The sequence below is a fragment of the Anomaloglossus baeobatrachus genome, chromosome 1, assembly GCF_048569485.1.
Source record: "Anomaloglossus baeobatrachus isolate aAnoBae1 chromosome 1, aAnoBae1.hap1, whole genome shotgun sequence".
Classification (NCBI taxonomy): Eukaryota; Metazoa; Chordata; class Amphibia; order Anura; family Aromobatidae; genus Anomaloglossus; species Anomaloglossus baeobatrachus.
The window spans coordinates 547,188,826-547,206,278 of NC_134353.1; positions in this window are offsets into that span (position 1 = coordinate 547,188,826).

Here is a 17,453-nt window from a genome sequence, read left to right on the forward strand (position 1 = left end):
AAACAATTACTTTCCACCACATATGAGGTATCTGCGTACTCAGGAGAAAATGCACAATACATTTTATGGTGCATTTTTTCCTGATAGCCTTGTGAAAAAAAAAGCTACCTAGTTGAAGCAACCGTTTTGTGGTAAAAAAATTTTTTTTTCTTTTCACGGCTCAACGCTATAAACTTCTGTGAAGCCCCCAGGTGTTCAAAGTGCTCACCAAACATCTAGAAAAATTATTTGAGGGCTCTAGTTTCCAAAATGGTGTCACTTGTGGGGGAGCTCCACTGTTTAGGCACCATAGGGGGTCTCCAAACGTGACATGGCGTCCGCTAATGATTCCAACCAATTTTGCTGTCAAATGGCGCTCCTTCTCTTCTGAGCCCCGCCATGCGCCCAAACAATTACTTTCCACCACATATGAGGTATCTGCGTACTCAGCAGAAAATGCACAATATATTTTATGGTGCATTTTTTCCTGATAGCCTTGTGAAAAAAAAGCTACCTAGTTGAAGCAACCGTTTTGTGGTAAAAAAAAAATGTTTTCTTTTCACGGCTCAACGCTATAAACTTCTGTGAAGCCCCCAGGTGTTCAAAGTGCTCACCAAACATCTAGAAAAATTATCTGAGGGCTCTAGTTTCCAAAATGGTGTCACTTGTGGGGGAGCTCCACTGTGTAGGCACCATAGGGGGTCTCCAAACGTGACATGGCGTCCGCTAATGATTCCAACCAATTTTGCTGTCAAATGGCGCTCCTTCTCTTCTGAGCCCCGCCATGCGCCCAAACAATTACTTTCCACCACATATGAGGTATCTGCGTACTCAGCAGAAAATGCACAATATATTTTATGGTGCATTTTTTCCTGATAGCCTTGTGAAAAAAAAGCTACCTAGTTGAAGCAACCGTTTTGTGGTAAAAAAAAAATTTTTTTCTTTTCACGGCTCAACGCTATAAACTTCTGTGAAGCCCCCAGGTGTTCAAAGTGCTCACCAAACATCCAGAAAAATTATGTGAGTGCTCTAGTTTCCAAAATGGGGTGACTTGTGGGGGAGCTCCATTGTTTAGGCACCTCAGGGGGTCTTCATACCCCACATGGCGTCCGCTAATGAGTGCAGCTAATTTTGCACTCAAAAATTCAAATGGCGCTCCTTGCCTTCCGAGCACTGCCGTGTGTCCAAAGATTTGATTTCCACCACATATGAGGTATCTGCGTATTCAGGAGAAAATGCACAATACATTTTATGGTGCACTTTTTCCTGTTACCCTTGTGAAAAAAAAAGCTACCTAGTTGAAGCAACCGTTTTGTTGTAAAAAAAATTTTTTTTCTTTTCACGGCTAAACGCTATAAACTTCTGTGAAGCCCCCAGGTGTTCAAAGTGCTCACCAAACATCTAGAACAATTATTTGAGGGCTCTAATTTCCAAAATGGGGTCACTTGTGGGGGAGCTCCATTGGTTAGGCACCTCAGGGGGTCTTCAAACCCGACATGGCGTCCGCTAATGAGTGCAGCTAATTTTGCGTTCAAAAATTCAAATGGCGCTCCTTCCCTTCCGAGCTCTGCCGTGCGCCCAAACAATTGATTTTTACCACATATGGGGTATCAGCGTACTCAGGAGAACATGCACAATAAATTGTATTGTGTACTTTCTCTTTTCTCCCTTGTAAAAATGAAAATTTTATGGCTAAAGTAACATTTTTGTGTTAAAAAGTAAAATTTTCATTTTTTCCTTCCACATTGCTTTGGTTCCTGTGAAGCACCTAAAGGGTTAATAAACTTATTGGATGTGGTTTTGAGCAGTGTGAGGGGTGTAGTTTTTAGAATGGGGTCACTTTTGGGTATTTTCTGTCACCTAGGCCTCTCAAAGTCACCTCAAATGTAATGTGGTCTCTAAAAAAAATTATTTTGTAAATTTTGTTGGAAAAATGAGAATTTGCTGATGACCTTTGACCCCTTCTAACTTCCTAACGGAAAAAAAAATTGTTTCGAAAATTGCGCTGATGTAAAGTACACAAGTGGGAAATGTTATTTAGTAACTATTTTGTGTGACATATCTCTCAGATTTATGGGCATAAATTTTCAAAGTTTGAAAATTGCGAAATTTTCAAAATTTTCGCCAAATTTCCTAAATTTTCACAAATAAACGCAAAAAATATCGGCCTAAATTTACCACTGACATGAAGTACAATATGTCACGAAAAAACAATCTCAGAATCGCCAGGATACGTTGAAGCGTTCCAGAGTTATAACCTGTCAAAGTGACACTGGTCAGAATTGCAAAAAATGGCCCGGTCATTAGGGTGTTTTAGTGGCCGGGGGTGAAGGGGTTAATTATAGTGCATCAATACAAATGTGCAGGTATAACATTTACAAGTGAGTGGGCATAAGATATGCGCAAATACATTACTTTACATGTATAAATGAATCTGCACATATATGAGGATGCACACAAAAAAATGTTTTTTAATATATATTATTTTTTTTGAATATTATTTATTTTGTTATTATATTTTTTATAATTGTTTATATATTATTATTGTATGCATACATGCACATATGTGTGTGCATAAATGCATACATTTACCTTCGTCATCAATGCTCGATCGTAACACAACATGCAATCTTTCCAATCAAACATGAAAGCTTAATTAGAATTATATTTTCATATTCCCCCCATGTGCTATTAAAAAAAATCATGCTACCTTTGAGCAAAATTTTGGGTGCAAATAACCAGAATTGCCTAAAATAACCCGCATTTTATGTCAATACTGTACTCTCATGAATTAATGTTCCAAATAGAAAGACTAATTTTTAATTTTATAGGAAAGGATTTCTTTGTTTGCTTGATGAAACTTTTTTTCCCCCCTCTTCCCCCCGGTTTATTAATTAGGCTATACTTAAGTGAACAAATTGAGATGTATGTTATATTGAGGCGGAGGCCACCAAATCATGTAGTGAGTTATAGCTGTCTGCTTATTAACACTAACAGAATGACCAAACTCTAAAAAAGCCACAGTTAAATCTGCAATACATTCATTTCTAATTTCGGCATTTTAGTATTAAATACAAGTAATTTTAAAAGGGAACTTGAACGCATTCTGCAGCTAACATGTGTTCAAGTCAATGTGAGAGAATCCATGCGCCACAGACAAAGCAAAGAAAATCGCACCATGGCTGAACGAACAAGGCAAATAGAAATCACATGAGCTGCACATAATGTGCGCTAAAGTTATAGGTCACAATGTTTGGGGATAAGTTCTTATATTGCAAATAGTTAATTATCAGTAGGTGTTTTTCAGATTTGATGCGCATGCATCAAATCAGTATTGATAAATTTGTAATTACCAATAAATATTATGAGGTGCTAAGATTTTTCGTCATAATGTAGCACCAAAACAGACCTTCACTGTTTATTATTAATAAAAAATCATGAGATCTCTGCGGAGATTCAAACCATGGGGAAAAGTGGTTCCCAGTTTGAATATCCACCAGGCCTCTCTTTTACGCAAAAGTTTTTCCATGTTACTGTGGCGCCCCAGGACCTGGTCGCCACAACAGCATTGCCCTTCCAAAGGGTTAATGCTGAGCCTGGAGGTAATGGGGAGGTCCATTGGCCAGCAAGTTTAACATCCACCGCAGTTCTCCCCCCGGCCAGCAGGGGGAGCTCTGAACCTGGAATTCCAGGGAGCCTTCCTCAAGTCTGACCTGAGGGAGGAAGTAGAGTCAGTCTGTAGAGAGGAGTGACAGTGAGCAGACGCAGAGTGTGCTGTCCTGTGGATCTGGGGCCTAGAGCTAGAGTAGCTTGGCCCAGGGAAGCAGGAGTAGCAGAGAGGCAGCGAAGAGACTCGGACATCGGAGTCTGTGGCCACCAGGGCTTAAAAAACTACCTGGAAGCCGAATCCGAAGGGCAGGAGAGCTGCAAGCACCTGGTCCATAAACAGCCCGAAGGTACAGCTGCAGCATCAGGGCCCGGTGTGGACTCCAGCAGAGAAGCACCAGAGAGGGCCTGCGCAGCCTACTATAGAGGGAAAGGGATGTACCAACAGTCCCGGCTGCAAAGAGGGCCATTGCTGGATTCAGAGAAGCAGGGTCCTATCATAACAAAGAAAAGCACAGGAGTAGGCCTCATACTCAGCTGGCCAGAAAGATCACCCCAAGTACTTCCAGGCCGACCGGATCCCCATCACCACCTGTAACGGTCTCCCAGGACTGGACTGTTCCCAAAGTAAAAGAGGAAAAGGTAAAGAGACTGTTGTTTGTGCCTGGTTGTGCACCGTGTTAGCCACACAACACCATAGACTTTCACGAGCACTAACAGAGTTCCCGGGGCTCCGCTCCACCTGTGGGGAGCAGTACCACCATTGCTGCCATAACATCACCCCGGAGGCCTCACACAGCAGCGGCGGCTTAATAGCCGCAGACCACAGGTGGCATCACGAACACAAACTTTAATTCAACTCCAAGTCATCAGCCATATTTAACTGACACCCACCAGGGCCACGGAGTCGGGCCCCGCCACCACTGATTACCCTCAGACTAGTCCGGCCCGGCACTGGGTGTCCCATAGCCCTGGGGTGGGCGAGCCAATTTTGGCGTCACAAACAGGATTTCGTGCCCGGTCCCACCGGGTACTGTGCGCCTGCAGAAACTGTGCTTAAAAGACTGTTACTGTTTGCAAGCTGCCACTGCCATTAGCCTCGCCGAGCGCAGGAAGAAGTTGGGCGTGCCTGACAAAGAGCGCGAAGGGAGCGCGCCATCAGAGCAGAGCGCCGTTAACCCCGCGCGACCCAGAAGGGAATTTGAAAAGTGAACGGAGCCTGGTAAGGTTCACTAAGGGGGAGGAAGATGTCCGACTCGGAGGGAGGGCAGGTGGCTGCCATAGCCCGAGACGCCGCGGCACCAGCCGAAGCAATCCCAGTCGCCGTCGCCCCAGCCCCCGCTGTGGCGCCGGTAATGCCGATCACAATGCCGTACATCCCGGGAGCAGAATGGCTGCCGCAGTACTCCGGGGAGTCCCATACCTTGAGCGACTTCAGAGAAAGTCTGCACAGCTTGTTCCGGGTGTATCCGCTGACTGAGAGCCAGAAGGTGGGCATATTAATGGGGCAGCTAGCCGGCGCGGCCCAGCGTGAACTGAAGTCCTGGCCTGATACAGATAAAGGGACAGCAACCCAGATACTGGCCAAGCTAAAGACTACTTTTGACACCCGCACCGCAGCAGAAATAAAGATGAGATTCTTTGGGTGCAAACAACGGGCCACAGACAGCATAAGGGACTATGCCTTAAACTTGCAGGAGGCCCTGAAAGCAGTTAAACAGGTGGACCCAGAGAGTGTACGTGAAGAACACAAACTCCTAACTGAGCAGTTCATAGAGGGGCTCCTGTCAGATGCTCACAGGACACAGCTGCGTATCATGGTCCTGCAGAACCCTGCTCTGGACTTTGCAAAGTTTAAGGACCAGGCCATCCGGGTACTGAGAGAATCTACACCGAATGACCCAGTACTAGTGATGAGCGAGTACTAAAAAGCTCGGGTGCTCGAAGCTCGGGCCGAGCCTCCCAAGATACTCGTGTACTCGGCCCGAGCACCGAGCCCAATGCTATCCTATGGGAGACCCGAGTATTTTTGTGAAATGACCCCCCGGCAGCATGTAGAAACCCTAAAAATGTCACAAAAGTCTCAGAAGAGTGCTCAAATGACATGGCATCAGCATAGGGAAGACCCCTTGAAGCATTTATCACTCAAAAGTCACAGCTGTGAACAATTTTGTCCAAGTTTTACGCCATTTTTACGGACTCCCCAGAAAACCTTCCAAAATGACACCAAAATGAATTTTCATGGCGGAAATGTTAAGGGCACATACCCAATAGTGAGATAGAGCTGGTGTATGTTACTTTTTGAGATTAATACATGAAAGATTTTACATGAAAACCTTGTGTGGCACTCCGATGTCCAAAACGCACGTTTTGTGCTTTTTACTAGCGATGTCGGTCATTTTTTTTTTTTATTCTATCTCCCTCAGTCCGTCGGTCTGTCTCTCTCTGTCTTGTCTGTCCCCTTCTCACAGTCTGTCGGTCAGTTCCCCCCCTCTCTCTTACTTACCGTTCCCCGATCACTGCCGCGGCGCTGCACAGCTGTTCAAACTCCGGTGGCTTTTCCTCTTTTGAAAAAGCCGGCCGCTCATTAATCAATCTCCTATTCCCTGCTTTCCTGCTTTTCGGCGCCTATGATTGGTTGCAGTGAGACACGCTCCCACACTGAGTGACAGCTGTCTCACTGCACCCAATCACAGCAGCCGGTGTGTGTATACTGTGCAGTGAAATAAATAATTAAATAATTAAAAAAAACGGCGTGCGGTCCCCCCAATTTTAATACCAGCCAGATAAAGCCATACGGCTGAAGGCTGGTATTCTCAGGATGGGGAGCTCCACGTTATGGGGAGCCCCCCACCCTAACAATATCAGTCAGCAGCCGCCCAGAATTGCCGCATACATTAGATGCGACAGTTCTGGGGCTGTACCCGGCTCTTCCCGATTTACCCTAGTGCGTTGGCAAATCGGGGTAATAAGGAGTTAATGGCAGCCCATAGCTGCCACTAAATCCTAGATTAATCATGTCAGGTGTCTCCCTGAGATTCCTTCCATGATTAATCTGTAAATTACAGTTAAAAAACACACACACCCGAAAAATCCTTTATTAGGCCTGCGCCACACATCCGTGTCTCCGGTACGTTTTTGGCATTTTTTACACGTACCGGAGACACGTGCTGATGTTGACACAGTATTTTTAATATAAAAAGCCTCACGTCAGTGTTTGCGCACGGAGCGTGTGTCCGTTCCGTGCGTACGTTTGAGCGTGCCGAAAAAGCGCTGACATGTCCGTTTTCCACCGGCATAACGTCCTCACGGATCCATTAAATCCTATAGGTCCGTGTTTACACGTACGTGATACGGATGGCCTCCGTATGCTATCCGTGTGGTCCGTGTCCGTGTTTTAATTAGAAAGGTTGTTACAATCTTAAATACTTTCAGGTGGCGTAGCTAACATATTTTTTTTGCACAAAACTAACTATGCATTTGCAGAAGGAGTGAGCAAGCAAGCAGTTGTAGTTCTGTGTATTGTAAGATATATTTTGAGCAAAATTTCGGCTTCGAAATATAATAATGGCACCACGGGTGGACACGGAGAAACTGATAACAGCTGTCGAGACTCACCCACCATTATGGGATACACGTGTTGATGGTTACCATGACCGACTGACAGTTGACCGCCATTGGAATCAAGTAGCTGAGGAAGTGTACCCCAATAATGCATGGGCTAGATGTTCGCCTGCAAAGCGTGCTAAATATGGTAAGTTGTTGTATGTTTTTATATTTATTTATTTAATATATATATTAGGATTTTTCAAATAATTACAAACTGTGAATGTTTTGTTATAGTTATGTTGTCTTTTAGTTAAAAAATCTTTGTGAAGAATTGGTATATGTACTACTCTATATATTGAGTTCATGTTAAATTTTTTAAAAGTTAACCAAACATTTCATAACTTACAAAAATCAAAGTATACTTATTTTTGTAATCTGACTTTAAATTCTTCATGAAGTTAATTAATTAACTGATTAAACTGTCATGTGTTTTTAAATTCCCTGTTTTATTAGTCTAATTTTAGTATCACAATTTCAATTCTTGTTTTTTTATTTTTAATATTGTTTTTTAATTTAGTTAAATAACATTTCAATATCATGACCTACATTAATTAAATAATATTTCTATTAATTTATTGCCAAATGATATTGCTAAAAAAAAAAGGAAAATTTAAATATATATGACAATTACTTCAAAGATAATTTATCAGAAATATTATTTTGTTATGTGTGAATGTCTAAAAATGCTTTTGAATGAAGAATATATAAAAAAATGTTTTTTCCTCAAAAGTATTTGGCCAACATTATTTTGTTAAATTGTATATTACATTTAGCAAACATTATTTTAATTAATGTGTGCAGATTTATGGTGAATGTTGCAAGTGACATATTTTTTAAAATTACACAGTTGACTTGGTCAAAAGGCGTTGGCGTTCAGCACGTGATCAGTACCGAAGGGAGTACAACCCTATACCATCCTCATCCAGCCAAGGCCGCAAACGCAGATATGTTTATTATGAACAAATAAGCTTCCTAGCACCCATCTTAGAAGTAACACAGTAAGGTTTTGTTTTTTTTTAGAAGAAAAAAAAAAAAATGCTACATTCATTTACTTCATGAAGATAATTGTACAAATATAAATGTTAAGATTGTAATATGTTGTCTCATTTCTTATAGAACGGAGGATAATCTAGACGATTCAGATGATCAACCAACAGCAGGTCCCTCTGCTACAGCCACCTCAGCATCAGAACAAGAACCTGGCAGAGAAGACAGTGAAAATCCAGAGATTCAACAAGATGCAGTAACTGAATCACATGAGGGTGGGACAGAGAGTGCACAAACCAACACCCAAGGCTCATCCACACAACAAACAACCACACCAGCTACACAATCAACACAAACAAATGTACTTCCACGTTTTGCACCACAACCTCTACGTGCAAGAAGAATCCGCAGACCTGAGGAAATGAGATCCTTACCGGAAATAATTGACACACGCATTATTCACATAATGAACACTCTAATTCCAGAAACAGATGCCGAGCGCTTTTCTCGGTCTTTATCTTCTAGCTTAACCAAAATTCCATCCGATAGGCAGGAACGTGTACGTGCTGCTATGCTGACCCTACTTTCAGCTAGTCAGGCAGAACAGGAACCAGTGAGAGTATATGAGGCCATAGAAAATTGGCGTACCATTATGCAACAACATACAGTCCCAAACACAACAGACAATCAAAATACAATTTCAACACAAACAACAATGGCAACTGTAATAGTCAATAATCCAGTATTACAACAATCTGGTCAACCTTCAATTGTTTCAAGTACGTTATTCCCAACACCAATTAGACAAGGGTATGTTGCAACCAATACTGGTGCCTTAAGCACTGTACAAAGTGCTACCTCACAGCAACCCATAAACTATATGAATTTACAACCCACTCCAAGTACTAGTTACTTTACTCAACCCACAAATATTGGTGGTTTACCTAACTTGTTTCCTGGTTCAACATACCCACAATCATTCATGATGCCTCATTATCCAATCTCAACTATGTTACCTACACCACACTTACAAACATCAGTCAACTATCCTCAAGGTCAACAACATACACACACACAATACCCACTTACCCATGTAGACCCACAGGTGTACTCAACAACAGGCAATGTGTTGGGACAAACAAGCATGCAACAGACTGTTCCACACACTACTGTAGTTAGTAATAGGAATGTTGTTCAGCAAACAACTGCTTCCATTCCTGAAAATACCATTTCTGAGGCCACACAAAACAACATACTCAGCAACACTCAGGTTACTTCACTAGAAGATCTTGTTGACTTATGATACACATTTTTGGTAATCTTTACATTCAAACAACAAATATGATGAATGTGTCAAAATTTAAAAAAAGAGGGATTTCCAAAAATGTGTAAACTCTGAGTTTAAAAAAAAAAAAAAACATGTGTGATTATATTTAGTGACGGATCACATATATGTTTGATGGCATGGTTTTTTTTTTAATTTTAGGAACACATTTGTACCCAACCAATTTGATGGTTTGATTACTTCTTATATTCTCAAAACACAGTTTACATTTATTATGTCTATGTCCAACATGAGACCAACTTAATTGGTCGACAATTTTACAACATTGTAAGCAATGCACACATTTTTGAAAATGTACTCTTGTAAGTAAAGTATATTTTTAATTTTAGAAAGAATACCATAAAAATTTACATTTTGTAAAATTTTACAGAAGATGAACAATATGTTCATTTTTTATTTTGATGTGAAAAAATAACATCATTACTTTATGGATTAATATGCTTATTATTAATAAAAAAATATGTTTGTGAAAAAAACTATCATGTTTATTATTTAAATTTATAAATAATATTGCATTTTTTCAATAGACGTTTAACATTATTAATGTTGTAAGTTTAAAATAACAAAAAAAACATGATAGTAACACAGAAATTTACAAAAACATACATACAACATTCAGAAATCCATGTTGTTAACAGAAATGTCAGTTGATGATTAACGCATTTTCACTTTAATACAAGTAAGATTTAAGCTCTTAGATGTTTAGAAAAAATTACACATTTTCGTATAAGAAAAAATAATAAATTTTTATCGAAATAAATCCATGCCAATCTTAACAAACATCACTATTATTATTATCATCAAAAAAATTAAAGTAATCAGTAAATAAATTTCTAATTTGTAAACCAGATGTCACGGAATTATGAGACATAGGTTCACCTGTTGGATTAACAACATGGTTTATCTGAAATTCATCATCCACATAAGTTCCTCCTTCATGTATCCGACAGAAATTGTGAAGCACTATGGTAGCCTTGAGGACAGATGTGACAAAGTTTGGCTGCAACTGAATAGTTGTCTGATAAATGCGCCATTTGTTAGCTAAAATACCAAATGCACACTCCACATAACGTCTTGCTTTAGTTAGCCGATTATTAAAGTACTGTTTCCTGTCATCAATGGATCTCCTTGGATATGGTCGCATAACATGTTTGGATAATGCAAATCCTGCATCTGCTACCATCACATATGGTGCCAACGGTCCAGATGTACCAGGTAGGGCAACTGGTGGGGGGATCAATAATGCATTTTCTTGCAGGCGTTGGGCTAATCTTGATGAACGGAAAATACGGGCATCTGAGGCACTACCATAGGCCCCAATGTCTGCATAAATAAAACGGTATTCTGTGTCAACCAATGCCAAAATAACAACGGAAAAAAACTTATGAAAATTGAAATAACGTGACCCAGAGTTTGGTGGCTTTTTAACTCTGAAATGCTTTCCATCCAAAGCTCCTATGCAGTTAGGAAAGTCAACAGAGTCCTTGAAGCCCTTAGAGATTTTCAACCAATCTTCTCTGTTTGGCTGAGGCATCATTTGTTCTTTTAAATGTTGCCATATCATGTCGCATGTGTGACGTACTATAACGGCAATGGTTGATCTCCCCAACAAAAAATCAAAATGTAAAGCACTAAAAGATTGACCAGTCGCCAAGAATCTATGAAAACAAGACAAACAATGATTTACAATTAACAATATGTTATTTTAAATAAAGCAATCAAAAGAAAACACAAACATTGATTCAAAACAGATATTACATCAATAAAGATCAATTACACATTTCAATGTGAAAAATAACACATTTACAAAAAATTATAAAAAAAAAAAATACCTCAGAGTCACCATAAATCTCTCCTCTGGGGAAATGGAAAGCCGCATCCAAGTGTCCTGATGTTGCAAATGAGGTCGTAAAATATTTAGTAAGTAATCAAAACTCTCAACTGACAAACGGCAGTATGAAAAAAACTTATCTGGGAAATTCCGTAACTCAAAAAATAAAGTATGGAAATGACCATGCATAGGCCGCATCATCATTAGTGGATGCACCCACAATCTGGTTCTTCTTACATTATCATATTGCAACATGTGCCGTCTAACGCCAAAACGACGAGATATAATCCAACATAAAAACACTAAGGCCTCCGTGGATAATGGCATTGCGAAAATTTTGTCACAACACATAGGTGCTCCAAGGCAAAATACAAGCAGGAAACAGTTTATAGTTAACTTATATTTATGTCCTAATCACATATACCTATGTGTCATTTAATTCCAAGTAATCACCATTATCTCAATGTGTGAAACATGTTAAACACGCACAAAAAACGGACTGCACACGGAACACACACTGACGTATTTCACGCACAGGAAAATGCACACACGTACACACGTATGACACACGATATGCATACGGACACTACACGGAGGGGAAAAACGGACTGCAAATACGGAACACGGACACAAAAAACGGACTACTGCAAACGTACGTTTTTTACACGTGAGTGTGGCAGAGGCCTTAGAAATAAAAAACACTAACAAAGTTCCTCATTACCAATTTATTAACCCCGACAAACCCTCCATGTTCGGCGTACTCCACAGTCCTCCAGCGTCGCGTCCAGCTCTGCTGCATGGAAGTGACAGGAGCTGCAGAAAACACCGCCGCTCCGGTCACCTCCACGCAGCTAATGAGATGAGTATAGCGATCAGCTGAGCTGTCACTGAGGTTACCTGGATCCAGCGGTGGATGCAGCGGTGGCCGCGGGTAACCTCAGTGACAGCTCAGCTGATCGCGCTACTCACCGCCGCTCCAGTCAGCTCCATGCACCAACTGAGGTGAGTATAGCGATCAGCTGCTGTCACTGAGGTTAATCGCGGCCACCGCTGGATCCAGCGGTGGCCGGGAGTTACCTGACTGACAGCAGCTGATCGCGCTATTCCCTTCATTAGCTGCGTGGAGGTGACCGGAGCGGCGGTGTCTTCTGCAGCTCCTGTCACTTCCATGCAGCAGAGCTGGACGCGACGCCGGAGTCCGTGGAGTACGCCGGACATGCAGGGTTTGTCGGGGTTAATAAATTGGTAATGAGGGACTTTGTTAGTGTTTTTTATTTCTAATAAAGGATTTTTCGGGTGTGTGTGTTTTTTAACTGTAATTTACAGATTAATCATGGAAGGAATCTCGGGGAGACGCCTGACATGATTAATCTAGGATTTAGTGGCAGCTATGGGCTGCCATTAACTCCTTATTACCCCGATTTGCCAACGCACTAGGGTAAATCGGGAAGAGCCGGGTACAGCCCCAGAACTGTCGCATATAATGTATGCGGCAATTCTGGGCAGCTGCTGACTGATATTGTTAGGGTGGGGGGCTCCCCATAACGTGGAGCTCCCCATCCTGAGAATACCAGCCTTCAGCTGTATGGCTTTATCTGGCTGGTATTAAAATTGGGGGGACCGCACGCCGTTTTTTTTAATTATTTATTTATTTATTTTACTGCACAGTATAGACCCGCCCACCGGCTGCTGTGATTGGGTGCACTGCAACCAATCATAGGCGCCTGTGGGCGTGGAAAGCAGGGAATATGAGATGGCTGTGTACAGAGCACAGCGCGCCGGCCGGTATAAAGGCTCGGTCACGCTGTGCAGGCCGGCCAATCACTGCAATTCCACAACTAACAGGGCTGTGGCATTGCAGTGGTCTGCCAGCCAATCCCTGCATGAGAGCTGGCTCTCAAAAGAGCGCCAACATGCAGGGATGAAGACCACGAGTAAAGCACGAGTATTGCAAAATTACTCGGTACCCGCCGAGTAGCCCGAGTACAGTGATACTCGTGCGAGTACCGAGTAGTAACAAGCATACTCGCTCATCACTACCCAGTACCCCTCCGGCCTCTTGCTATCACGTACACCGTGGTGGTGCCTGCAACACGAGCCGCTGCAGGGGCTGAGGCGTAGTCCCTGGATAAGGATCCCACTGCAGAGCTCAGACAGCAGGTCCAGGAGCTGACCAAGACTGTAGCTGCCCTTGCCAAGACCGTCATTCTCTACAGGTGACCCCACCGCCTGCAAGAATCGAGTTGGCCTCCAGCCCAGATAACGTCCCATGGATGCGACAGAGGAGGATTCCGCCGACCCGAGGAAAAGATACAGACCGGTATGATTCAACGGGACAACCGATCTGCCGCTGCTGCAGTCAGGCGGGCCATATTGCAAGACACTGTCCTTTAAATGGGCCGAGCCTGGGGCCAGGAGCCAACCCCCAGGTGTAAGGAAGCCCGGCTCAACCCCCAGTCGCAGCAAGTATGTGGGAGGACGCCCGGTCCTTCCTATTGTGCTGGATGGGATCCCATTGAATGCCCTCCTGGATACGGGGTCCCAGCTAACAACCATCCCTTATAAACTGTACAAAAGATATTGGGCTGATTCAGACATTGACCATGGCCCAGATGATGATTTAACAATTGTGGCCAGTAATGGTCAGCCCTTACCTCAAATTGGGTATAAAGAAGTAACCATTAAAGTGGGGCGGGTAGAATTGCCTTGTCAAGGCATGATAATTGTAGATATTGATCGCAAAGAATCTGACCCACTGCTAACCATTGGTACAAATGTGATAGAAAATTGTATTGCCGAAGTGATAATTTTGTTGCAAGAGGCGTCTGAAACTGCCAGCTCCGGGCAGCAGCGTGCCCTACAGAGGGAGATCAGAACCCTGATGAGGAGGCAGCAGGTAGAGCTGGCCGGAGGAGAAATTGGCAGTGTGAGGGTAAGTGACCCCCTCCCCATTGCAATACCCCCAAGAAGTGAAATGTTGATATGGTGTCGGGCAGCAATAGGCCTCAAGGGTCAGGATTACCATGCCTTGGTAGAACCGGTGTATTCAGACAGTAGGCCTGGAGTCCTGATAGCCAGAGGGGTAGCAGACGATCGCAAGGGGAGAGTGCCCGTCCGTGTCCTGAATTGTGGGGAGGAGGAAGCCAAATTGCCCCGGTACGTCACTGTAGCAAAACTGTACACTGTCAGCAACAATACCATCAAAGCAGTGGAACCCTTGATCCCGTCCGACCAGGCGGAAGACAATGGCTCCAAGGGGCAGCTGGAGGACTGGTGCCAAAAATTACATGTGGGCACCGAGTCCACCCCCTCACACCAAAAGCATGGGGTTTACCGGGTGGTACATGAGTACGAGCGGGTCTTCAGCAAACACCCCCTAGATTTTGGGCAGGTGAAAGGGGTTAAACATCAAATCCCCACGGGTGATCATCATCCCATTAAAGAGAGATACCGCCCTGTACCCCCCGCACAGTATCAGCGTGCCAAAGAAATGTTGCGGGAAATGAAGGAGGCTGGGGTTATCAGAGATAGTTGTAGCCCCTGGGCAGCTCCACTAGTGCTCGTAAAGAAAAAAGATGGTACAATGAGAATGTGCGTAGATTACAGGCAAATTAACCGCATTACACATAAAGATGCTTATCCACTACCCCGAATAGAGGAGTCACCAACAGCCTTAAAGTCAGCTAACTATTTATCCACCTTGGATCTCACCAGTGGGTATTGGCAGGTTCCCGTGGCAGAGGTGGACAAGGAGAAGACTGCATTCACGACACCAATGGGCCTCTGCGAGTTCAACTGTATGCCATTCGGGCTCTGCAACGCCCCAGGGACATTCCAAAGGTTGATGGAGTGCTGCTTGGGCCACCACAACTTTGAAACCGTGCTGTTGTACCTGGATGACGTCATAGTCTACTCCAAGACTTATGAAGACCACCTGAGGCACTTAGCAGAAGTGTTTGAGTCCTTGTCGAAATATGGCCTGAAGATAAAGCCGTCCAAATGTCACCTCTTGAAGCCAAAGGTACAGTACCTGGGTCATGTGGTCAGCGCAGAAGGTGTGGCACCTGATCCGGAGAAAGTCACCGTAATCAAGGACTGGCCAAGAACCACCACGGTAAAGGAGGTGCGGCAGTTCCTTGGGCTGGTGGGCTACTACCGAAAGTTCATTGATGGTTTCACAAAGATAGCAGTGCCCCTTCAAGATCTCCTGGTGGGCCAGCCAAAGCAGGCTAAGAAGCAGAGCCCTCCATTTGAATGGAGCAGCCAAATAGAAACATCCTTTGTCCGGCTGAAAGGGGCTCTCACGGGAGAAGAAATTCTGGCCTACCCTGACTACAGCCAGCCGTTTGTACTGTATACAGACGCCAGCAACGTGGGACTGGGAGCAGTTCTGTCCCAGGTGCAGGGAGGCAGAGAGAAGGTGATAGCTTACGCCAGTAGGAAGCTTCGGCCCACAGAAAGGAATCCAGAAAACTACAGTTCCTTCAAGCTGGAGTTCCTCGCTATTGTTTGGGCAGTGACTGAACGCTTCAAGCACTATCTGGCATCGGCCAAGTTCACCATCTTCACGGACAACAATCCGTTGACACATCTGGCAACAGCCAAGTTAGGTGCGTTGGAACAGCGATGGATGGCCCGGCTGTCTAACTTTGACTTTACCATCAAGTACCGGGCTGGCAAGAAGAATAACAATGCTGATGCGCTGTCCAGAATGCCTCACTTACCCGAGTCTGGAGAAGACCTGGATGAACTCGAAGAGATAGAGTTACCGGCTTTCCATCACCAAGGTGTTTCCCAGTGTGAGCATGCTGTAGGAGTGAAGCGTTCGAGCCAGCACGAGGTCTCGGTCAACCCATTACTCCACCATAATTGGGAAGAGACATAGAACGGTGACCCGGCCGTGCGATTGGTCAAAGAAAAGCTAGCACAAGCGGAGACCCATCTTGGCCCAGATGCTCCAGAAGAAGCCCAGCAGCTGTGGAAGGAGCGGGGATGACTGTTCACGTACCAAGGCAAGCTCTGCAAGAGATATGTCAACTGGCGAACGAATGAACTCATCTGGCAGATAGTGGTCCCACAGAGGGATGCTCCAATGGTCCTAGCAGCTTACCATGATAACGCAGGACACTTCGGGTGGAAGAAGTTGGAGACCCTACTCTGCGACCGGTTCTACTGGGTGCACATGAGAAAGACAGTCGAGAAGTGGTGCCGAGACTGTGGTCCGTGTAACCTGAGGCGGAAAGATGATGCCAGCCAGAGGTCTCCCCTACAGCCAATTGTTACGAAGCAGCCCCTGGAGTAGGTGGCTCTGGACCACGTGAAGTTAACACCAAGCCGGTCAGGCTATGTGTACGCCCTCACCATTGTGGACCATTACTCTCGTTTCCTGGTAGTAGTGCCTGTGAAGGACCAGACAGCCAGAACAGCAGCTAGAGCATTTCAGGCATACTTTTGTCGACCTCACGGTTACCCTGAGAGGGTACTGACTGATCAAGGTCCTGCATTCGAGGCAGAGGTGTTCCAAGAGTTCTGTAACATGTATGGTTGTAAGAAAATCAGAACAACACCGTACCACCCCCAAACTAATGGATTATGCGAGAAGATGAACCATGTGGTCATTGATATGCTCAAGACTCTACCTCTGGAAGAAAGAAATCAATGGCCGGAGAAGTTACCAGATCTGGTAGACCTGTACAACCATATCCCAGTAAATTCGACCAACTGCAGCCCTGCCTACCTGATGCGAGCAAGACCTGGCAAGTTACCTGTAGACTTTGAGATGGGGACTGTGTCACCTGAAGCGGTTCAGGAGATAGAAGATTGGGATACAGAGCGACAACAGCAGTACCGCAAGGTCCAGGAATGCGTAGAAAGGAGCCTGTCCCAAGCAAGAACGAGACAAGAGCAGCATTACAATCAAACAGCTCCAGCAACTCCTTTAGCACCTGGAGAACAGGTCCTCAAGAAAAAGCGGAGGGCGCATAAATTAGATGATCAGTGGGAGAATGAACCCTACACCATTATTCCCTCCAACTTTGACAATAGTAAGGTATGCCTCATAAGCAAAGATGAAGGCAAGACCTATCAAGCAGTTTC